We start from the raw sequence: 24,895 nt of genomic DNA, 5'->3' as shown, positions 1-24,895 counted from the left end.
ATTGGTGCTGTGCCGCAGAGAAGGTAAGCTATTAGGGGCGAGGATGCCCTTGCAAATGGGATAAAGTATAGGGAAACTGGACGAAATACAGAGAGCTGTAAATATGTCAAATTTGGAGTCCATGAAGGGCGTGATTGAAATTGGCTTGTGGCACTACAAAGAGTGCTGGGAATGCAAGCTGGACATTGCTGAGGTGAATACAACAACCAGAGGGACTAGCTAAGAGTCAAGGGGACAGTATTGAGAGAAGAGATAACACCGACATGTGCTGTAAAGTTTTAATATGCGTTGTATGTTTGACAAATAAAAATATTTTTTTTCTTTTAAAGAACTGGAGCAAAGTGTTTTTGGTGTCACTTTTATAGGAAACTTCTATACAGGATGAGAATGTACTGTCTCATAGTGAGAAATGTTTAGCTCTAGCTTTTCTGTCAAGTCTCCTCCAGGCACAGCCTTTGTATAGGGTGATGCTTCCCACAGTAGTTAGCACTGCTACTGACTCCAACCTGGAGCACCCACAACAAAGGCACAAAGACGTGTGAGGTTTCTCCACCTGTCATCAACCCACATGATGGAGTAATCAAGGACAGAAAAAAACAGGCCTCGCCTAGAAATTTCCTCACCTCTCCCAACAGAGTCTGCAGTACCACCATTCACTCTAACCATCCACCTAATGACAGTGATCAGGAAAACGAATCTGCAGCTAACAAGAAGCCTCATGGAATTTCTAAAGGTAGTCCAGTCTCCATCAGGATCGGCTGGCACAGGTAAGAGCAGTGGGGCCGGCGGTGGCGGAGGACTCAGCGATACAGTGAACGCAAAGTAAGTGATTTTATTTAGTTTTTTATTTAATTTTACCTATCTCGTCATCTGTCGACTCCCCCCGCCCTCACCGCCCGCCCACCCGCCCCATCGCTCTTAATAGTGCCGGCCGTGCCTGGCCTCCATACTCCTTACTTCAGTGTATGGATCTCCTCCCTACAGCTAAGGGAATGCAGGCAATACACCTCAAACTGTCTGAGAACCCCCGAGACATCACACGGCAGGCGGGTGCAGTCACTCACAGTACCCTTCTGCAGGGGATCTCTCTTCCCACTTGAAAGTGCAGGCTGATTGCCCCATGCACTGTAAAGCATGGAGCAGCTTTTAAACAGCTGCTCCGTATTTCACTTGAACGCACAGCCCTGGGGGAAGTGCATTCTTTCAAATATGGCGCACTGCCACTGATTGCACCCGGTGCACCTTTTGAAAGGTGCGCCATGGCGCACACAGGGAAAGTGAGCCATATTCAGAATATGATCCCCAGTAATCCTTTCCATAACTATGCAACCAAGTCCACTGTATTTATTTCTTATGTCTGTTGAGTGGTTGATCACATGTGCTCATGGATATTTGTCCTTGATTCAAAACGGCTATTGTATAAGCAGTTCAAAAACATGACTGTACCAAGTATGCTCACCAACAATGCTTCATCTGCAAATTCTTCTGGGGCATATTCAAGATCAGGGAGTTTTAGAGGAGAGCCTTTCAGCTAGATAAGTGCAACTGGAGGGACTAATGAATAGTTATAGGCAATTTCATCACCTTCTTGGAAGAACATCTGCTAATTTCCATGATTTGACTTGTACCAGTAGTCTTGCTGTCGGGATGCAAGAAGATAGAAATCACAGTTCCACCTATTGATCCCTCTGCTCTTGTTGCACGACAGCTGTGATCAATGTTATTGACAGCAGAGGTTGTAAAGACACAACTTTTATGTCTAGAGAGATTACAGCACAGTATCATGAAAATAAGCCACAGATGAGCTGCCTAATTCAGCTGAGAAGCTTAAGACACAGTTGTATTATAATAATATGCTGAAATGGATTAGGAAGTGGACTAGGTCCTTTGATCTTGTTTTTGAATGTATGTAAGACCCTGCAAATAATGGAAATGGTATCTCTTGGGATTTTACCTTTAGACGACTGACATTACTCACTAAGGTATTGAGAGGGGCATGTCCTCGTACTTAAAATGTCAAAGTAGAACTGTTGTTTTCAGTGTGAAATACATGTCCTTTCCTCTGTAACTCGCATTTTTACAGAGTTGCTTTAGCATCCTTAAACTCTCTCATGACTGTCTCTCTAAACCCTGACGTCTAGAGTGGCCTTTGGCTCCTCCTTCTCCATTGCAACCCCACAGAGCAAGGAACAACAGTATAGTGCTTGATATCTGATGCTGTGGGTGATGGCTGGATGCAGTCAAGATCTGGAAGCAGGCCCTTGTGGAGTAAGTTGATTTCTATGTCACGTCTCCCAACAATTCTTAAACACATTAATTACAAATCATTTGCATTTCTTTCCAATTCCATTTGTTTAAATGTAGCCATTCAGTTTATAACTGATATCAGTTTTGGTCTCTTTTTGCCCCTCATGCATCCTGCATTTTCTGTCATGGGATCCATTTTACCTGGATCACCATGGGATCCATTTTGCCTTGGTTACCATGGGATCCATTTTACCCGGGTCACAGACGCGGTGCGCATGAGTTGTCCTGTGCCCTGGAGAGTGACTGGCTACGCTGCTGGACTGACTGAATTTTCGACAGTCTTTATTGTGATGTGGGTGGCTTTTTACCTCCTTCCTTTTATTTGAGTTAGACAGTAGCCTTTTGGTGATCGTTCTAAAATGAACAATCATTTTTCCACACCATCTAAGTATGTTTCCTCTATTACGCAGTGCAGTTTCTGTTCAAACTACCAATAACTCCCTGTGAGGGTTGTCTCCAATATCATTGACTGATGGTGGAGCCCATTCTTTTGTCTCGTGTCTTTCTGACCGCTCGTATTAATTCCTTTTCTTTATGCAGGACAATATTCACCCAAACGATAGACTGACTCTATATGAGTCAGACCTCTGTTACTACCCTCTCTTGGTGTATCTTCCAATAAACCTTTTTGTTTGTTTGCTGTGCCCTTAGTGACTGTCTAGTATGTGCACAATACGTTATCCCCATATTCCACACTAGCCTCCTCCTTAAATTATTGTTATATTCCTGAGTTAGGCCCATGTAGGGAAGAAGCTTATTTCTTACATTGTCCTCACAAGCAACATTTCCAGCTGTGACCTTTTGCACACATTTGCAGGCACAATAATGTTAGATAAGTTTCTCTGACACTAAACTTGTTTTTACATCTAACTTCGCACAACATTATCATAATGCCCTGAACATCATGTACAAGGTCTTGTTTCGCACTACTTACAAATGTCATCACTATCTTCATCCATGGGGTGACAGGGCTATCTATATATCCATAACATCACTATTCTACTATGCACACATCGCAAGGCTGCTTTCTATTATAAAAGATGAGCATCCCGATAGATTACCAGAGGAGGTACTTCTGCTGACACTGAGGGTCCTTGCATGCTGGGAAATCACCACACAGCGGTCTGGCATCTTGTGAGGGGTGTCCACTTTGTGACCAAAACAGGGTCCTTCACTATAGCCCATCAGGAAAAAGGGGTTGGATCGTCCCTTGGGGGGATTCTAGGCTTTACACCTACACGCACTCTGGGCCCGATTCTGATCTTGTTTGGAAAGCATGCTGACTGAATCGGTTCCGGAATGCTTTCCTTACGACTCGGATCAGGAGAATCTGACCGAACCAGTACAATGCTTCCCTATGCATCCAGATCCGATTCAGTCCGACTTCCATTGACTTCAATGAGAGCCTGTGTTCCGAACTTGAACACAGGCTACCATTGCAGAAAGAGGTGGTTGGGGAAAACCTTGCATCCAGTGGTGGGCACCCCATGGTGCCTGCCACACTGTGAGTGGTTGGAATTAGGGGACCCATGGGTACCCCCGCGGTCCTGATGCGGAGGGCCCCGGGTGAAAGGGGGCCTGATACGGGCCCTCAAAGAGCAATTCCGGCAGCCGATTCATTCCGGGCAAACCGAATCAGAAAGGCTGTCCAGATCGGTCGTCATACTTGCTCGTACGGAAACCAAGTCCATAGAGCTGTACAAATCGGCTCCGGAAAGGCTCATCCTGTCCGGAAGCCGCTCTGAACCGATTTGGTCAGCCCGAATGGTTTCCAGGCATTGTACTTGGTCGTTCGGAACTGGGAACGAGTTGGTCGGAAACAAGGGCACCAGATCAGATTCGGCAAACCCTAAACCGATTCAGAGCCCTTCCGAACGACATCGGAATCGACCCCTTAGAGTAGGGTTTGCATAGTAAGAGTACGCTAGATTACTGTCTTATTTTAAATGCCTGCATATATATTGCTTAGCACCATAGTAGAACTATAGCTACTATTTACACTTTTGGCGCTTGTAATCACGTTTATCTGCTTCTATCTACTAATCATTGCGCCACACGTATTTTATGCCAGAATAACGTTGCTTCTGTAAATATTATGAAAAATGTCCCACTGTGTATTCTCTGTATATTTCTCTGCGAATAAGTGAGCATGAGTGACTGAGCGTAGATTTCTGTACTGTTTCCACGATTCCTGAGGGGTCTGGGTTGTCATGTTCAGTGGTTGCCAGAAAAACATTCGCTCCCTGGTAGGTTAGTGGGGCTATGGTGGCACTGTGAGCTAGCTGGTCTGCAGGTCAACAGATCCTGTCGGGAATCAGTCTTGACACCAAGTCTTGAGTTTATGCTGTCCAAACAATGTGCAGATCCTACGGATTGGTAGGAACTGCACAATGTTATGACAATGCTTCTCTTACTAAATCAATTTTATTTTTGTTTTAGTCTATTTTCAAAGCACATGGGAGACCCTCGTTATTGTGTCCCGATGATGACCTTGGTTCTAACACATATAGCCAAAACGTCCACACTGGAGCAAACAGACTAGGTTTACAGACCAAGTTTTCTCTTATTCCATCAGAGAGGATAATGTGTAAAACAATTGTAAAACCAGTTTTATAATTCAAATCCAAGTCGTTTACTTTACCCCCCCCCAATATTCACTTTTTACTGTGTGATCGCTGGGGCACTGTGCAGCTGATCTTCCATTTTATTAAATACACTGATTTTCTTTTTGGATTTTATGAAAGTATTTTGCTTCAAAGCTAGTCGATATATTCTGTGACACTTATTGTTTTCAGTAATTTGGTTGCTTAGAAAGTACATTTATATAATTAAAAAAGACTCCTTGTGGAACTATTGTTTCTTTTGACATATACAGACCTAGGTTCCGATCAGGTGTAGTAATTTGAGTTGACCTTGTCAAACAAAAAACATGTAATAATGGACATCACTAGGATGAAATTGCCATACTTGGCATACGATGGTCGTTCTTCCTACAAGGCAACCCTCTCTGACAAATCAAGATGACACATAGGCATTTGAGGGAGAACCTTCACTTTTGTGGGTGATGTTGAGCACGTGAGAGTGAAACTGATGACGTGTACCTGTGCCTGACATGCTACAGTCAGTGGTGGTACACAGGCAGACAGGGCTATAAATAGAGTGAAGAAATATCTGTCCACGTTCTTTCCAAATAAATGACTGTGCTGCTGAAAAACGACAAGCTGCTAATTAGGGAAATTAGTGCAGTTTCTAAGAATGAAACGCTGGAAAGTGAGGGCAAATAAAGTGTACATTCCGAACAAGCTAACGCTTGTGTACAAAATGAACTTATTTTATAAAAATGAAAACTTGTGCTTGGGGACGAATAATATGTTTTTAAAAATGTCCAAGTGATATTTCAAAGGGGGAGCATTTTCAAGCTGTTCTTTGAGTCCGAATTCATGCTGCTTTGCTGACACTTATTGCTGATGGTGTGGCATAGTTTTCTGGAGTCTAGAAGGAGCTTCTTTGCTGCCAGTGTTCCTATTTCACGACTAGGCATTTCACGATGTCTGTTTTAAACTTTTACAGGAACTTACATCACCATGTTTAAGTGCTTCCTGTGGCCGGGACATGGAAGGTTGGTGTTACTGAAGGGGTACGCCTGCTGCCTGAACCCGTGTGTTCCCTGCAACCTAAGTGGTAGCTCTGCTGTTTTAAGACCTGCCTACCTGAAGGGCAGCTCTGTCGTCTAAGGACTGAGGTGCTGAGATCTGTGGGACAGTAATGATATTTGGAACACTAATAATGATGGAAGCAGCAAGATGGGTAAATCAAAGGGCGTGTAAAACAGAAGTTAAAGGGATGCGATCTGTAAATGACAGTAAGTTATGCCATATTGCATGTCCATATTATTTGAACACGGTGGTGGCAAAATGGGACATTGCGGCACTCTGGTCCCAAGCTAAATCCCCAACAGTGCGGAGATGGAGAAGAGGGGTGGGCTGGTGCGGTACCCAGGAGGAGCCTCTTTTCGAAGCTAGGGGTTGTCCTGAACTCTTTGGCAGAATCTGGGGCAAATGGTTTAATCTACTGTGGGCCTGAGGTTGTCATGTCTATCCTGTATGTGGTCATATATAGGCTGGTGATCTACCCATCCCATGACTGTTTTTATAGATCTCTGTCATTCTCAAGGATTGCATTGTGCGTGTATAATGTGTCTGATTTGCTGCCGATGAATTTCGTGTTCTCTTTGATTATAATAAATTTGATTATCAAAAAAAAAAACTCTATTTGGGAGGGCAATTAATGCACCATTGGGCCTGATTTTTCTCAGCTTTCTTTTGTGATAGGGCCCCCGTTGCCCTTGTTTGAGAGGTCTGGTTCACTAACACCAGGTGCAGTTACTACGTGCTCCATTCCCTTGAGCCGCAAATATATTTGCTTTGTTTTTCTCTTTCTTTCACTATCTCTTTTTCTTGCACCAGTGCAAAGTCTCAGTAAAATGGCCGCCGCTGACGTGGAGGTGCACACTGAAGGACAGGCCATGATAAATGGCCTGCTTGGCACACAAAGCACCAGGGACAGAGCTCCTTTTGAAGTTCTCCAGCTCAGTGCTCCAGATCAGTCACGCTGTGATAAATAATTACCTAGAAGAAATGTGGTGATTATATTGAGTGCGTCACAGAATTAGTTAGAAGTGGTGCATTGCTGAATCAGTTAGGCTTTTACAAATATAATGATCTTCATATTAGCGTTGCCGCATCCTACCGGAACAATTACGTCTTCTCATGGCATAAATTGGATTCAGAAGCAGCTCGTGATGCTCCTAATGATGCTAAGCTTCCTAACCAAGATGGCTTCCGGAAAGACGGGATACTTCCTCCGGTGTGTTTCTATAATCCGCTTTCCTCTCAGGGTACCCGAGTAAAGGTGTCTGTGCCGGTAATCCGCGCAGCCTCGCGCTGACCCTGTAACAGGCTGGATGAATACTCGAAAGGGAAATGAACAAGAAAATCAAATTAAACATAGAACAGATTTTTGTCACTGCTGACAGAATACCGTTCGCAAATGACTATGAAAATGACACAGCCTTCAGCGTTGTGGTTTGGATAACGAGCCGGCGTCGTGTCACCTGAAGACGGCAATTGCAGACCTGCGCTTCAATTAAAGTAACTCGTGTGGTTTTTTGTAGCTACAGTCTCCGTTTCATTCAATTAAAGCATCTATTGGGAAACGCCAATTGTTTGTAACAGCAAACAACCCAAACTGTACCATGTCAGGTGTGGGGCTGGCGGTGGTTACTGTATAATTATCTCTCTGCCTCATAATACTTCCGGTCAGGCAGTGTTACATAGAATGTAAAACACAATTTACGAGATAGACACGTGCCCAAGGGAGCAACCTGAAAAATAAGTATCCCCCGCCCCCCACAAAACATACACACACACACTCTGATACACTTCAGATATGACTGTCAGTGGGCGAGCCCGTTTCCATAGAGGTTGGGGTTGCCTACTCCAGATTTTTTTTTAAAAAAATGCAATTATTAGAGCCAAACTTGCCTACTGTTTACCCCGGGCCCTGCGCCGGTGAAAGATTTTGGACAAGTAAAGACATTGAGTGACAACCACAAATCACGACCAGGCTAAAATAAGCATGCAAAACATACGCCTGCGCCTGCCGGTTGTAGTGAGCCCTGGCATTTGCACACGTGCACTATAGTGACCACACCGTCATCCGCTCCACTCAACACGTATGCACAGACATCACCCAAGGATTACACTGACACATTAGTTATGGGTGAAGAACTGCTGCAGGTTTATTTCATACAACATAAGTATGACGATAGAGTGGGTTATCTTACGGGCGATCCAGGGCAAGCAGCCCCTCCCTGCTCCGCCCGCCTTGCGAGCCGGCACGCACGGTGGGTCGAGGCCCGGCAGTGCGGCACATTATTTTCGGATCCTCCTTAGGATCACGTGATCTGTCTCATACTCCCGCCCCTTTTAACAGGGGCGGAGCGTGTTATGGCACACCCCCGGTTGGTTAGGCCCCCCAACTGCCCGAAGGACTAACGGGGCGCCGTCGCGGTCTTCCCAGAACCTCCTTCGGCTCACGGACCTTGGCTCGGGCACCCTTACTGTGCCGGACAGGGGTACCCTTACTGTACCGCCTGTCGCAGAGGTACCCTTACTGTACCCTTCTGCCTCCAGATCGCCCTGTAACTCCGCCACAGCTCTGGGGAGGCTCCCGTCGCTGCCAGAGCCCCCCCGTCCTCCCTTCGCTGTTATAGGTGCCCTGCCCCTGGCAGCTAGCTTTTAGTGTGCTAACTTCGATCCTGTTCTGAAACCCGTAAATAACAGCAATAATTTGCTGCTTTACTCAGAAACCCTGGGCATACTGACAAAGGAGATTTCTACAAAAGGCGAATTGACGCAAGGATGTCTTTTGGCCCCACTGCTGTTCAGCTTATACGTGAATGCTGTTCCTAACTTTCTTTGCGATGCAAATGCAGATCTTCCTAACGTAATTGTGTGAAGCTCCAAGACCTACATTGAAGAGGCAGAGCTGAACCAGGCTTTTTTTTGGCTTTTTTTTGGGTTTTTTTTTAAATCCTTCAATCCATCTATACCCTTCATTCCTTGAACATAATATATAAATAATGGAAGGATATCTACTCTGCAGGTAAGGTGGGTGTATTTACGGAAAACAGGGTTTCTTTCCTAGCACGAAGAAGGTTTCATTTTCCACTTTGTCTAAAAAGGTGATGTATTGATAGTGTTTCTGGTTCCCGCAATGCAGCTGCCTCGGGGTTTGCATGATTTCTAGGCAGGGCAAATTATTTAAAGCCGACTGGTACAGATGAGAATGTAACGCTGAAGGAGACATATCTTTCAGCCTCTGTCTTTGTACTCACACCCAGCACACGGGAAACATACGCTCACTTTCCCTGGCTGCTTCAAGTCACTGCCCCTGAATGGTTAATGCCACAAATTTAGCTAGTGACAGCATTATTGGCAAGGGATTCGTTGAGACAATCTCGCCTCCCTACAGCATGCTAATACACATCAATTAAACAGATAAAACTGCTAACTCTGCCGTATTACCTTTTTGGCCATAAACCTTACTTTTTCTTCCTTTCACGTTGTATTATTATCCTATTGTTTACTTTCAATGACCAATCTCAGCAACATCTCCTTGGATTGGCCTCCCCACTGCCAATAAGACCCAGCGTTCTGGGGATCATCTTAACTACCCAATAATACAGGTTTTATTAAATATTCTTGCAAGTGAAGTTATATTGACTTAGATGATGGAGTCTTATTCTAGCCTTGTTCATCAATAGTTCAAATAAAATCGAACTAAGATAAATATTATTGAAATATTTCGGTTCATTCCTACTTTTAATTCCTTAAAATTGAAGCTTCTTTCCTGAAGACGACATGTAATTTGCACTAATTTTTATGTAAGAGTCAAATCAGTTATAAAATTAAATTGGCTCAGCACCTCCTTCCCTAATTCAAAACCTAATGCTAACCACAACAATTGTTGTTGACTAATGCAACTTGAACTGCAATTGCTTAGAATTGATTTAGTAAAACGATGTAACCCTATCTCGCCTTTCACCATAACTATTAGCCCAAAATATCGTTAAACTTGTTAACGTCTATGTAATTAATTTCAAAATAGTGTACCTCACAGTTTGTGCAATAAACACAGTATGTTCTGCTCCTAAAAGATTATGAAATCCATCCAACATTTGTTATGTTATGTTATACTAAATTTGTAGGGCACACGTACCAGATTGGTTCCCTGGCGCTACTCTGGAACCTGTTAGAGTGGTATGTTACTCATATACCTGTCTAACTAGCCATGTTTTAGGTGTTTGCGGGAAGTCATAAGGTCTGTGCAGGACCTCATCTCCAGAGGTGGGGAGTTCCAATATCTGGGACCTGGTGTTATAAACCTAGTTCTCCCAAAGTGTTTCCATTTAAGGGGGGAGGTCCCTGGTGAACACTACAAGTAGTTTTTAATCTTGGGGTCGTGACGTGGCGAAGGTGAACATTTCACGTCATCACATTAATATCGTAGAATGGATAAAATTAGAGCGGCTTTTTTTTTTTTTTTTGATGTGCCATTGGCTTGCCTATTTGGCAATGTCCTTTTCTAAGGAGTACCGCTCTCAGAGATCATTCACCCAACACAGGGCATCTTTGGGCGAACCAAATCTTACAGCTCCTTGTGCTTGCTAAAATGGACCCGATCCTTAGTTTCCAGAACACAATGCACTTAAATGTCATCTGGCCCTGGTGCCCAACAACAAATGTGATAGCATCTGTCACCGACATAAATTAAATAAACGAACTTCAAAAGGTCGCAGAAGAGGCGCCAGGCTGAGTCTCGGTAGACCATGTCACTCTGGGCTTTCCCTTGCCTCCCTGTAGAACCGGGAGAATAAACTTAAAGATGTTAAGTATGACACACAAACCCAGGCCTTCCGCATGTCTCAAAAACAGCTCAGGCTGCTGACTGTCCTGTATATACTAAGCTGCCACTATGACTGTGAGTTGCAGGAAACTAAGCGAGGAACTCGCACCAATAAATACCTTCAAGATGTTATGTCAGACACACAGACCCAGGCCTTCAGCTTGTCTTAAAACAGCTCAGGCTGCTGACTTTCCTGTATGGACTAAGCTGCCACTGTGACTGTGATTTGAAAGAAACATTACACCAGCTGTTTTCTAATAGCAAGGCAAAGATGAAAGACAGCAGCATTTCTTGACTCTAGCGTTGAACTCACAATAATAACATTAGTGGATCAATTTCCGTGTTACACCTTTCTACAAGCGGACCATTGCATTATGGATGAGACTGGCTTTTAGGCTGAACCTTTGACATATTTGTACTCCTGCTACCAAGCTAACATATATATATATATATATATATATATATATATATATATATATATATATATTCACTGAAAAAACCATAGGTTTCAGACATGTTATAGTTAGCGGAAATTTTACTGATAAAAAACCAATGAAATTCCCCCGTTATAGTTAGTGCAGGCAACTATAACTCACGCGACCGCAATCCTCTGCTGATGCTAATACTGTATTTAGACACTTATTTGCCCATGTCTTCTTCCATAAATTTTTAGCTATACATATATTAGAAATATTTTTTTTCATAAAGACACATATGTCATCAGCAGAAGATTGCGGTCGCGTGAGTTATAGTTGCCTGCACTAACTATAACGGGGGAATTTCATTGGTTTTTTATCAGTAAAATTTCCGCTAACTATAACATGTCTGAAACCTATGGTTTTTTCAGTGAATTTGCAAGGTTTTTTAAATGCTAATTCCTAACTATAACGTGTGTGAAACCTATGGTTTTTTCAGTGAATTTGTACGTTTTTTTTAAATGCTAAGTTACTTTACGCCATTCGTGGCGTGCACGCCCACTTAACGCAGTTCGTTCCGTGCGCGCACCGTGCGCGCACGGTGAGCACGCGGTGCGCTTCGCGCACCGCGCGCCCACTTTACGCAGTTAGTGCCGTACACGCAAGGTGGGCACGCAGTGCGCTACGCGCACCGCGTGCCCACGTTACGCACCGTGCGCACATGGAGGACATATTATGCGCTTCCTTGTGATAGGTAATCTGTTAAATTTAATTTGTAAGTGATGACAATAATATGCCATGCACAGAGAGTTTTTTTTTTTTATTAAAATTTTTAGCGTAAGCGCACCGTACGCGTACGGTAAGCGTAATCGGCGAAATTTTCAAAAAATAAAAATTTACCGTTTTTGGCCTTTGAGGACTCAACTAACATGGCTATGTGCATGGGCGCTGTCTAAACAGCCCCTTTATATGTTTTTTGCCTTTATTTACTGCCCCCCCCTCAGAGTGCGAGAGAGAAAATGGCGGCCGCCGCTTCCTGGTTTCGACCGATTCGAATGTTTACTTAGATGTAACAGCCAATCAGAATCGCGCTCGCGCACGCCACCGTACGCGTACGGTAAGCTTACGGTAAGCGTACCGTAAGCTGGCTCAGATATATATATTGATTTAAAGGCTATTTTCTCAGAATCTACTGAACAGATTTACACCAAACCTACAAAAGGCACTTCCTTGACCTGAGGACTACCTCTCTGCCAAATCTCTAGTAATTCTGTTCAGCCGTTCGGGCTGTAGCCCTGTCTAAAGGTCCTGTGGAAAAATGCATGGGAAAAACGCGTTTTGGGACCCCCCTTTTATCTCAGCCCCCGCTTGACGAATCCCCCCGAGACTTTCAGGGTAGGAGCGTATTTTGAGAAATTCGCGAGGATTCGTCGACCGGCGCCAAAGTTATTCAAAATAGAATGTTGCGGATTTCCTATGGAAAAGGGGTCCTAACTATAACTACCTACTGGCGACCGCCAGTAGGTAATATATATATATATTCACTGAAAAAAACATAGGTTTCAGGCACGTTATAGTTAGGAATTAGCATTTACAAAACTTTAGAAATTCACTGCAAAAACCATAGGTTTCAGGAGCGTTATAGTTAGCTGGACATTTCACTCATACAAAACCATAGAAATTCCCCCGTTACAGTTAGTTCAGCTAACTATAACTCGCGCGCCCACAATGCACTGCTGATGACGTCACATATTACATCACTCATGACATGGTCAGTGACATCACTCTTGACATCACTGATGATATCTCAAATGACATCACTGATGACATCATCCTTGTGATAGAGTGGCAGACCTCATCTCACCCCAATATAATCTTTGAAACACACACTCAAAAATACAAACTAACATTTCCAAAACAATGGACATACCAATACCAGTTACAACACACCTATTCAGTAATTCCAAGATAGACACACACATCCACTTATTCACCAACAGTCCTATACAATCACTCATACATGAACTCACTGATCATATGTACTCATACTCCTATCCATCCTGTTACACACTGCCACTTATCCATAGAGTTACACACACACATAGTCACACATGCAAACAAAGTATCAAACATCCATTTACTTGCATATACAGTTATACACACACTACCACACTTACATCTACAGAAACGTACACATACTTACTTTCTTAAACAATCACTTATAGAAACACCTACTTATTTGTACAGGAACTCTTCCAATCTCTCACTCTCACATATACTTACTTATATACACCAATACTCACATATACTAGTTTAAAACATATGTAGTTAATTATATGGACACTATTGAGAAACTCATTCCCTCACTAACACACCCATACACACACTCATCCACCTATACAGTCCTGTACACATGCTATGTTCAACACATACAGTGTGTCACTCATTCATGCATCTTCGCACTAAGTAATACCCCCCACTGAACCATACACACACTCAGACACTCATACTGATACTCAAAAAACAACTAATAACCCATATAGACACTCATGTAGCTACTTACCAACCCATGCAGTTACTTATACAAAAAGTGAGAGATTGATACAGATATTTACATATTTAAACAATACTCACTAACCCATGTATTCACTAAGATACACTTAATCAGTCCATTATACAATCAATTTTACAAAAAGAAATCATCCATTTAGACACTTATATACCCATTTATTCTTCCATCGACCTTGAGATGTACATATATAAAACATATTTAATTTTCAGAAAAACATACATTCACTGGATGATGTCATCAGTGATGTCGTCAGTGATGTAATTTGAGATGTCATCAGTGATGTCATGAGTGATGTCACTGACCATGTCATGGGTGATGTAATATGTGACGTCATCAGCAGTGCATTGCGGGCGCGCGAGTTATAGTTAGCTGAACTAACTATAAAGGGGGAATTTCTATGGTTTTGTACGAGTGAAATGTCCAGCTAACTATAACGCCCCTGAAACCTATGGTTTTTTCAGTGACTATATATATATATATATATATTCAATGAAAAAACCATAGGTTTCACACATGTTATAGTTAGCTGGAAATTTTACTGATAAAAAACCAATGAAATTCCCCCGTTATAGTTACTGTAGGCAACTATAACTCACGCGACCGCAATCCTCTGCTGATGCTAATACTGTATTTAGACACTTATTTGCCCATGTCTTCTTCCATTAAATTTTAGCTATACATATTTTACAAATTTTTTTTTTTCATAAAGACACATATGTCATCAGCAGAGGATTACGGTCGCGTGAGTTATAGTTGCCTACAGTAACTATAACGGGGGAATTTCATTGGTTTTTTATCAGTAAAATTTCCAGCTAACTATAACATGTGTGAAACCTATGGTTTTTTCATTGAATTAGCAAGGTTTTTTAAATGCTAATTCCTAACTATAACGTGTGTGAAACCTATGGTTTTTTCAGTGAATTTGTACGGTTTTTTAAATGCTAAGTTACTTTACGCCATTCGAGGCGTGCGCGCCCACTTAACGCAGTGCGTTCCGTGCACGGTTTTTATCAACTTTAATAAGCCCTGTACATTTGGTGGCCTTCGGCCACCAAAAGCACAGGGGGTGGGGTCAATGTGAATAGTGTTTTTTTATTTCGATTTTATAATTTCATGTTGCCAAAATATAGTTTTTTTACTGTTGTAATAAGCCCTGTACATTTGGTGGCCTACGGCCACCAAAAGCACATATATAAATATATCTAACTCACACTAATAACATCGGTATTCCAAATCCAAACCTTTAACCAATTTTTCACCACATGTGACTATCTTAATCACCATCAGCCTGGGCCTACTTCCTTAGTAAAATGGCGGGTGGCCCGCAAAAGAGTACCTTTGAAATATAAAGCCATGCACTTGCAACATGAAGCCAGTAAGCCTCTGGTTCAGGGCTTCCAGGAATGAAACATCTGGCAAGTTAAGAGAGACCACTAACTCAACTCGAGCTTGGGAAACTGCCCCATAGGTTGCTTGCATGGATTGTAGTTCCACCAGCGTGTGGGCTGCAATAAGAATTACATTACAGGGACCAATGTGAGCGTGATGTTGGACAACCATGCCTATATATCTTACATCAGACTCTGAAAACCATGCTGTTTTGGCAAGCCGTTATGCATCCTCCCACCGCTAATGGAACGGCCTGGGCAGCAGGCAATATGACTCTTAAAGAGATTGAATTCCTCAATTCATGCTGTAGTGGTACACTCTAAAATTAGACCACCAGTGCTAACTGGAAGCCTGTCCCCAGCGCCGCAGCCGAACCCTAAGAGGTGGTGCCATGCACCAAGGACCACACACTCACACTTAGGTTAGTGTGTCAAGGCCCTCCCTGACACTACCCGTCTCCAACTTAGATCTAGTAAGAACCAAGCTCGCTACCCCCGCACATTCTGGCCAGCACAGAAAGTCACCGAAAATACAATACTGCCGCCAAACACCTCTGGTGTCACACAGAACTTATTTACCGGTATTTTGGAGACACAGGCGGCTGCTGTAGAGATCTAGCTGTGACAGTCCAGTCTAGGGCTATCAACTAACCGGCTGGCACAGAGGGGGTGCTCATGCTGAAACTATGTGTGAGTGCTATCTTGTTACAGACCCCAAATATCCGAAATAGGTGAAGCGCACGCTGCAGACTTCGAGTGACAAAGCCAGATCACTGGCATCCCCACTATGTAAAACAGCTTCTCTTGTTAGCTAGTGAGCCGCAAATTACCCAAATATGTCTGCAACACACCCTCATTCTAGACTATTAGGTACCATATATATTTTTCAGTGTATGGTAGTGCTGCACGACCAGCAGGTATCGAGTGCTTGCGCGCTTTTCCTGCGCACCAACTAACGGTACACCAAGGACACACTCCTTTCTCATTAGGCACGGGGAGCATAAGTGATTTTCCCAGAATCACTGCATATAGATAAGGCGCTAAGGCTCCGGGCCTGGTTCTTCCCCAGCCTATCGTAATGGGCCATGCACTAGCTAGTTGTGCATGAAAAGCATAATTTCCAGTAGCTAAAGTGTGCAATCTGTTATTTTCAGCGCGATAAACCAGTTTCATTTGGTATCACTAGACAATTGTACTTATTTGCCGGGACAAATTTGATTTGTATCCTGCGCTATGCTGGCTATGATAAATGTAATTCAGCACGCCCTAAAAAGTGTTGTAGAACTCACGCACTCTCGCGGTGTACGGCGATGCCGGCCATGGCTGCGTCCTGTGCAAGAATGTTGTTGGCAACCCCCCCAATGCCGCCTCCCCCACAGATTCTCTCACTAGCCCCCTCACACAGTTGACCAAGTGTCCGTAACCACACTCTCAGATGCATTGAATTAGTTATATAGCGCCACTCCTACCAGTGTAGGGTGTCCGAGAACTTTGCATCCCACACAAAACCCGCCGAGCCAATCAATCATAAGCATGTGAATCTGTGTATAGGAAATGTTACCTGAGCCAAAGGACTCAAAGTGTAGGAGACTCATGTGATCCCTACATTATTAGAGCCAAACTTGCCTACTGTTTACCCCGGGCCCTGCGCCGGTGAAAGATTTTGGACAAGCAAAGACATTGAGTGACAACCACAAATCACGACCAGGCTAAAATAAGCATGCAAAACATACGCCTGCGCCTGCCGGTTGTAGTGAACCCTGGCATTTGCACACGTGCACTATTCCGTTCAGAGGATTCTTGCCCTTGTATTGAGGGCACCTTGAGCCTCAAGTGTTTTCAAAGGTGAGTCGGAGAAGAGAAGGGCCGTGCTTGTTCCTTGCAGTGGGCAGGCCTACGGCGTGTTAGAGAGTTGGGTGGTAATAGAAAATCTTCCTCTGTCTGGAGGAGTGCTAAGCTGAAGAAGGCTCCACCAGTGGTATTTTCCTCACCATGCTAGCCCTATAATGAAGTACATTCCACTGGTGATTCTCTTCAGATGTAGCGCTTCCTCTAGGAATTTGAGGAGTTTCTGTTACCACCCGCCTCTGAACGAAGGCACAAGACTGCTGGACTGCCAAGCAGCTGGCACTGTGGATAGGCATCCCCCCCCTCATTCCAACGCCAGGTATCTTTCCCGTCCCCACTTTCTTCTTCCCATCTCTCTCCCTTCTGTTTCTCTTTTATTCTTTTCTCTGTCTATTTACACAACTACCACATCTCTCCCCCTTATATTTTGTAGCTTCTTTCTCTCCTACTGCTTCTCTTTCCCACGTACCCCCTTTTGCCTCTCATTTCCTCTCCCACATCTCCCTTCTAATGTTGTCTTCCTCCTCTCATTGCTCCTTTCTGCTTCATGTTTTTTCTTCCCACTCCTCACCCCTCTTCTCTATCCCTTCTCATTCCTGCTTCCCTTCTAGTATCTTCATTGGCATCCTTTTCCACCCCTCCAACATAATATACATTCCCCATAAAGAAACATACAACACAATTTTTTGTTTGGGTAAAGTTGCTGCAGGTTTATTACATACACCGTTATATAATAGGTGGGTTATCTTACGGGCGATCCAAGGGGAGGCAACCAACTGGGCCGCCTGCCCACCTGATGAGCCAGGCAGCACTGGGGCGAACCCCGCCTGTGCTGCCCTTACTAGTGATTCTCTTCCCGGATCACGTGACCGTTGGTACCTTCTTACTTACGCCCCTTTCAGGGAGGAGCGTTGCATAGCAAACCCCCCAGTTGTTCAGGCTCACAACCGCCCAAAGAACTAGCGGGGCGCCGACACGGTTTCAAGGACCCTCCCATGAGGCTCCTCGGCTTTGGCTCTGGCACCCCCTATGGTTCCACGCCGAGGTACCCTTGGTACCGGCCTGCTTCCAGATCGCCCTGTAACTCCGCCACAGCTCTGGAGGCGGCCACCGTCGCCGCCAGAACCCCCCACCAAAACAGCTATAGTCTTACCCGCAACATCTCCTGTCTAGAGCCTCCTGCAAATCTAGATGAAAGAGAACCATCACTACTGGTTATAGATGGCCCCATCTATATCCCAATAGCCCTTGACGTTAGCCTGGGACAGCTAGTGTCTGATGAAACAAAAGGCCCTTTTGGCCTGTGAAGTTAAGCCAAGCACTATTCACCCTCATGCGGGAAAGTTCCACTGCATCACATGCCTCAGCCCCGTGCCAACTCTGGGTGGGACGAATGCAGACACCATGGCTCACACTGCCCCATCTATTTTCTGATCTCACCTAGCTGCCGTGCTTCTGGCACCGTGTGTGCCTGAATGCCTGCGTGCCCCATCTATGGGACAGCAGCCCACTTGCTAGGTGACCACTCCCCCACCCGCCTGCCTACTTTGGCTATTATGGTGAGAAGGATTATACTTAACCTTTGAACAGTCCCTATGCTTTCTAAATCGTGATGCACAGGAGTGTTCATAACTAGAAGTGTGTGACAATGGGCAAGGGGCCCTCCTGCCCATGCCATGTATCCCTTATTCCTTATGGGAATTTTGCCCGTTCAGTTCCCTCTGTGGTGGAACCCCCTAGGCATATAGGCTAGAGAATCTGTCTGATTTAAGCAGTACGCCCTTGACGTTAGCTTGGATCAGCTAGTGTCAGATGAAATAAAAGGTCCTTTTGGCCTGTGAAGTATTCACCCCACAACAGTTTCGGACACCCCCACACAATGCCCCATCTATTTGTTGATCAAACTAGCTGCCGCCCTTCTTGCACCGTGTGCTTCTGAACACATGTGTCTCCCATCTCTGGGACAGCAGCTCACTAGTTAGGAGAGCGCTCATACCCCCGATTGCCTACTTCGGATATTAGGGCGAGAAGGATATACTTAACCTTGGCACAGTCCCTTGCTTGCTAAATCAAGGTGCACAGGAATGTCCATAACTAGGCATATGAGACAAGGAGCAAGGCTGCCCTCCAGCACTTGCCCTGCATACCTTATTCCTTATGGGAATTTCGCCCGCTCAGCTCCCTCTGGTGAAGCCCCCTAGGCATACCCACTTAGAGAATCTGTCTGATTCGATACAGGGCGCACTGTCTGTAATATGGTGCCTAACATTTGATGTGGGAGATGCCACACACCGCCTAGGTCATGGGAACCAGAAGGAACACACCATTTTCACCCGGGCGTACCTCTAAATGGGACTGAGCGATACCACAGGGGATGTTGGACGGAGAGTTTGACCAAATCAAACACTCACCCTCAGTCAACTGATCTGGGTTTAATCCATCATCCTTCTTAGCTCACTCCACCACCCCAGTTCAGACATGGCCATATGCAAATCAGTCTGACCCTGTGCCTCATGGGAGCAGTCCAGCCCGAACTGCCAAGCCATGTCTTCCCTGGACCGTAAACAATCATCCTGTGACCGATTTCGGGTTCATAACCCTCATCAGCCAGGCTATCTTGAATCCAGTGGCAAAGTGAGCAAGGGACCCACGTCTGGGCATACCCTGCTTACTTGGGGCGAACAAAGTGATACCAAAGGGGATGTTGGACGGAGTGTTGACATAGCAAGCACTCACCCCCAGTCAACTGATCTGGGTTTAATCAATCATCATTTTTTAGCTCTCTCCGCCCCCCCAGTTCAGACATGGCCATATGCAAATCAGGTCGACCCTGTGCCTCTTTTTGCATCTAAATGGAACTGGCTCCACCAAGCTGTACACCAGAGACACACATATCTTAAACATCTTTACTGTCTTTAGACACTGGGCACCCTTCTGGTTGCAGCTCTGTGTATTAGTGAAGCGCGCATGCCCCCGGGGCACGATGTCGCTGAATTGCCAGTGTATGTTACCCACTCGCTGATACTTATCTATCGCTAACTGCCCTACTTCGATTGAAGGGTTGCTGGATGCTACCTAAGGACTGAAGACTTTATGCTCCAACCCAGTTTGACCCCAGAACTTGGGGACAACCCGAGTAGTGACCATGCCTTTCATGTTACATCTACCCCAGCGCTTGACTATCAGTGTGTTAGGGATCCCAATCCCAAAAGATGCCCCTTCTATTGTCTGGTTCTAGCCCGCAGAAATATAACCCAGGGGGGCAGACAAGTCTGTGGAAAGAGGGGAAAGTTATGTGCAAATACCTGCCCTTTCCTGAATATTGGGAATGCCCACTGGTCTATAATACTCAGTCGCCATTTGGCTCTAACACAGTGTTTACCAAACTTTTATGCACTGCAGCAAACTTGTTATATGACAACTACCACAACCCGCCTGCTGCCCCGGCCAAAGCGTGGGAGAATATGTCTTTAAATGAAGCAACCTGTAACCTGCCCCTGTTTGCAGAGAGCACATTTAGCTGCATTCCTGATGCACCACGCCACATGCGCCGCACAGCCCCCAGCGTCAAGGTGTGGGCATACCCTGTGCTCCAAGAGGGGCCAATGGTAACATAACTAGCTGCTCCTGTGTTACAGATTTGAAAGCGCGTCACCGTCCCCGCATATTGGCTGTAAACATTCGTAATTTAGACGAGTGTGTCTGTGTCGAACCTCAAGGTGGGCATGAAAGAACGGACTGTATCAATTAAAAGCAGTTAGAAACAGATGCTTCCAATAATTTTTGCCCGGGGCGGCTGGCAGTACTTCAGCCTGTGCTGTTGATTACAAGTAAATGCACTTTTGACCTCAAACCTTCAAAATGCCGTGTTTTAAATGAGTCAGCGCTCCCCAAGCGTGCTGAAAAGGCTGTGCCTTGCCCTTGCCTGTATCTTGCAGCTATGTCATTGCATCCCTATATTTAATACAAAAGGAACACTACACCTACAACAAATCCATCTTTTGGCTTAGTCAATGCTTCTATTTGCATCAGATAAATAAGCCACAATTCTAGCTCAGTTGCAAAGCCAACCAAGAGGCCCAATCCATATCTGCCAAGGTTTCAGTTTGCTATGAGTGACATTTTCCTCATTACAGTGCAACTATGAGTGACATTTAAAGGACTGTGACTGACACTTTCTTGCGAACAAAATCAAACAATGAAGAGGGAGACATATCGATATCAGTAATTACACCCATTAGACCAACACGAAACTCTAAGCAATGAGACTGCCTTAAAAGTATTGCCTAGACAGTAAGATGTGACTATGTCCCCATCCAGTAACAACCCGTAATGTGATTGAACTTGCAATATAGCTGCTCTTGACCCCTTTTGTCTATAATGGGACAAAAGATGAACCATGATATTATCACTGATCAAGTCTATGATGTCATATTCGCTACCTCTGGCATATTTCTCATAATTCACCATATATGACTGACACCGCACTCTCATCCTGTGCTTTGTGTGATCTTGGTCCGCTTTGGTGTGAGCAGAGCCCCGTGAAGTATACTTGGCTTCTAGGCCGATAATGCACAAGTATTAGGTGAGAAATATGAAACCATACTTGCCGAGCCCCGGCCAAAACCGACAACCATTTTACCATTTCTCATCAGTAGCACATTCATCAATGAGACATTGAGAAGGGCCACATGCATAACTCGTGGTGGCCAAAGGGCCTTGTTGGCCAAGCAGCGAAATCTTCGCTCAATGTAATAATACGAGACAGACTTCTCACGGCACACGCCACCCCGGCGCCAATCAGGACACCGAGGTTTACACCGAACATCCCAACTCCAAAGGAAAGGCACCACAAACCCATCCCCCTGCCTACGTCACTCACCAAGGCACTGCTGAATGATCTACCCATGAACAATGCCACCTGCATGAATCTTGAGTGCCCCCTGAGAATAATGTAGGCTGAGGTTCGCCAGACACTGCGCTTGACCATGCCCTGTAAAAGCCGGGTCCTTCCCAGACCCCATTGCTGGCACTCAGCAGCGGTGCACATTCCTACTAATCCTCCACAACTGCCACTGCTCCACCGATGCAGCGAAAATAGGGGGGGGGCCCTGGCTATCCATGCCGCTCTTTGTAACCTGGATGATCCCCAGTACAAGGTACAAACTGATGACCAAGTGCTGCGCCAGCCAATAGACATGTAGTGAATTTACGCTAACTCATGCCCTACAAGGCTGCTCGGTGTGCCACCTCGCCTAAACCAAGACAAGGGTGGATCACCAAGTCGTTATCCAACAAACCCATCAGTCATCTGCCTGACAGATGCTGTGTCGCCATGCTGGCATCCCTATCTGCAATCAACTTCCTTACTTTGTTTTGGCTTTGTGAAACTTGTGCTTGCACCACACTTCAGGCATATGGAAATTGTGTCAAAACACTCGCCTACTACACCGCTGAGAGATCCCACACAGCCAAATAAACCTTCCATAAAGGGCTACAGCCTGTCTTTGCCCTCTGTGGTGAGAATGTACTGCAAAGACAAAGCGCCAATGAGGCCTTACGTTCACGTGTGTCCGTTCATCTAGTGCCACACAAATGCTGTGAAAACAAGCATGATGAACGGTCAACCGACTGGTCACCCCCTGCCAGCCCCAGGTAGGTACAACGCCCGTGCGTTTAAATCCCCTGTCCCCGCGCCCCCATCGGCTGCATCACCTTATGCGACTTTCTGTTGCTTGGTGTACATCCCCTCGTGCCCTTGCTTACCACGCCAACCCTGTTGCGAATGCGGACCGCGTGCTGCCTGAAGACTTGTTGGCGGGCGTAAACTCTCTGTAGTAACCCTGTAAAACAAAACATATATGAGACATATGCGGACCCCGTAACCCACTGGGGGGGGGGGGCCTGAACCCTGCTAATCATGCTGTAGAAATAGTCCTCTGCGTGAGGCACGTGTTAAAGATGCACATTATTTATTTATTTATTTAGGGTTTTTTTTAAATACCCAATTTGACCCCACCTGAGGACAGTGCCTAGCAAGGTGAGCAGGCCAACTTGTATAATGCTGTTTCTGTCATTGCATCCCTATATATGATACACGTAACCTCAATAAGCCGTAAACATGGCTTGTATAAAATGAAACGCTTCCACTTAAATTCTGGTAAACATTGCTACAGATCCTGAAATGTAATAGGGGGGGGGGCAATACTGAGGACGCACCGATAACAGTAGCGCCTCAAATACCCCATTTTGCCCCAAGCCCTAATATGTGCCTAGCATAGAAAGCAGACATGACGTCTCATGCTGTATCGGAAATAGAGCAGCTTCCGCTTCAAGCTCCGGCGCTCAGTGGTCCTATACAGCGAGAAAATATTCAACTGTAGAAACTGGTAATCATGCCTATAAGTCCACCTTGTTGTGTGTGCGTGCACTCACAAAACCCGGAGCCATCCCGGGTGTCCACTTAATTGCTCCGTTATCTGTCGCCCCTGAAGCAGCACAACACCTGGAACTATGTCTGTGACCGCTCCGTGGCCACACTGGGGTGCCATACTCCCGCGGATGATAGGCAACATGTACCTAATGCACCTGTTTCCAGCCGGGCAAAGTCCAGTCCGCAATGTGCACGAAACCCTGCTGCGTGCCGATAAAAATTGGGGTGGAATCAAGACCAACCACGAAGCCTCTGTCCTGATGAGGCTCTCGGCCCAGGGTCAAGGGTAAACGGGGCCATTGTAGAATGTGCCCCCTTACTAAAGGAAAAACTAGCGGTAACCAATGCGCTCGATGGGGCCCAGAGCCACACGGCCCGAGTCATGTTCCCCCAGCATGCCTCACTCCTCCCACCGCCAGACCTCAGTCGAGCAAGCGGCCCAACAAGACCGCTGCAAACATGCATAACCGTCATTGGCACACACAGAGAAGGCGGTGGATTTCATCAAGTATTCAAAGATAAACCGTTACCCTGCCCAACACCGCTACAATGCCGACGAGGCCGGCCACTGAATACTCAGGGAGATCACTGCTAACGGGATGGCCACTAGGATTCGGACCTCTGACCTTCCCATTACACACCGACATGCAGAACGTTTACCCTCCCTCGGATCAACACCCAGCTGAACCACGCGCCCAGCCCGGGCTGTGCTGACGAGATGACCCTCCCTCTGAGCTAAATCACTCTGCTAGGCGCAGCCTCCCGACGGCCCATGTCACATGTGCAGGGGCAGACGGCGCACCGGGAGACCGCTGCGTTGACGAGATGACCCTCCCTCCTCGCAAACCCCAGCCAGCAGCTAAAGCCCCGCTGCCGCAGCAGGCGAGTGCCCGGCTCCCGCGGCCTGCCCACGAGAAAGGGCTGAGAGGGGAGGGTGATGGGTGCAAGGCTGCCTCAGGACAGACGGGCTCAGTCTCTGACCCAGAAAGAGAGGCGGGGGTGCCGGGGACGCACCCAGCCTCTACCCCTGATGCCACGTGGTGCCCCTAAGTACGGGCCTACAACCTCACTGCCTTCGAGTTAGGTGATCGTGCTCAAAGCGAGAACTCCCCCACATAGGTGGCCATGCACACCAAGTAGAGAAAAGTGGGAGAACCCACCAAGTACCTTGCACTATTCACCAGCTTGGGGAATCCCCCCAAGGATGCATTTTAAAAACAAAAATCTTTTAAATGACATTTTTAAAATATGAACAACTTTACACAAGATAGGTTTAAACAAAACAACTTTAGTAATGAACCATTTGATCTCCAGAAAAAAGGTTTGATTAAAGTTCTCAATAGTGCAACAAGTTAATAATTTTTTAACTGTACATACAAGTTAACTGGTTCATTATTGAACAAACGTAACTGTTTTGTACATAATCAAAAATGCTTTCAATTCGTTGATGGAAAATGCCCAA

Source organism: Triturus cristatus, chromosome 2_2 (assembly GCF_964204655.1).
Source record: "Triturus cristatus chromosome 2_2, aTriCri1.1, whole genome shotgun sequence".
NCBI classification, from domain to species: Eukaryota; Metazoa; Chordata; class Amphibia; order Caudata; family Salamandridae; genus Triturus; species Triturus cristatus.
The sequence above is the reverse complement of the archived record's forward strand: the minus strand, read 5'-3'. Positions refer to the sequence as shown.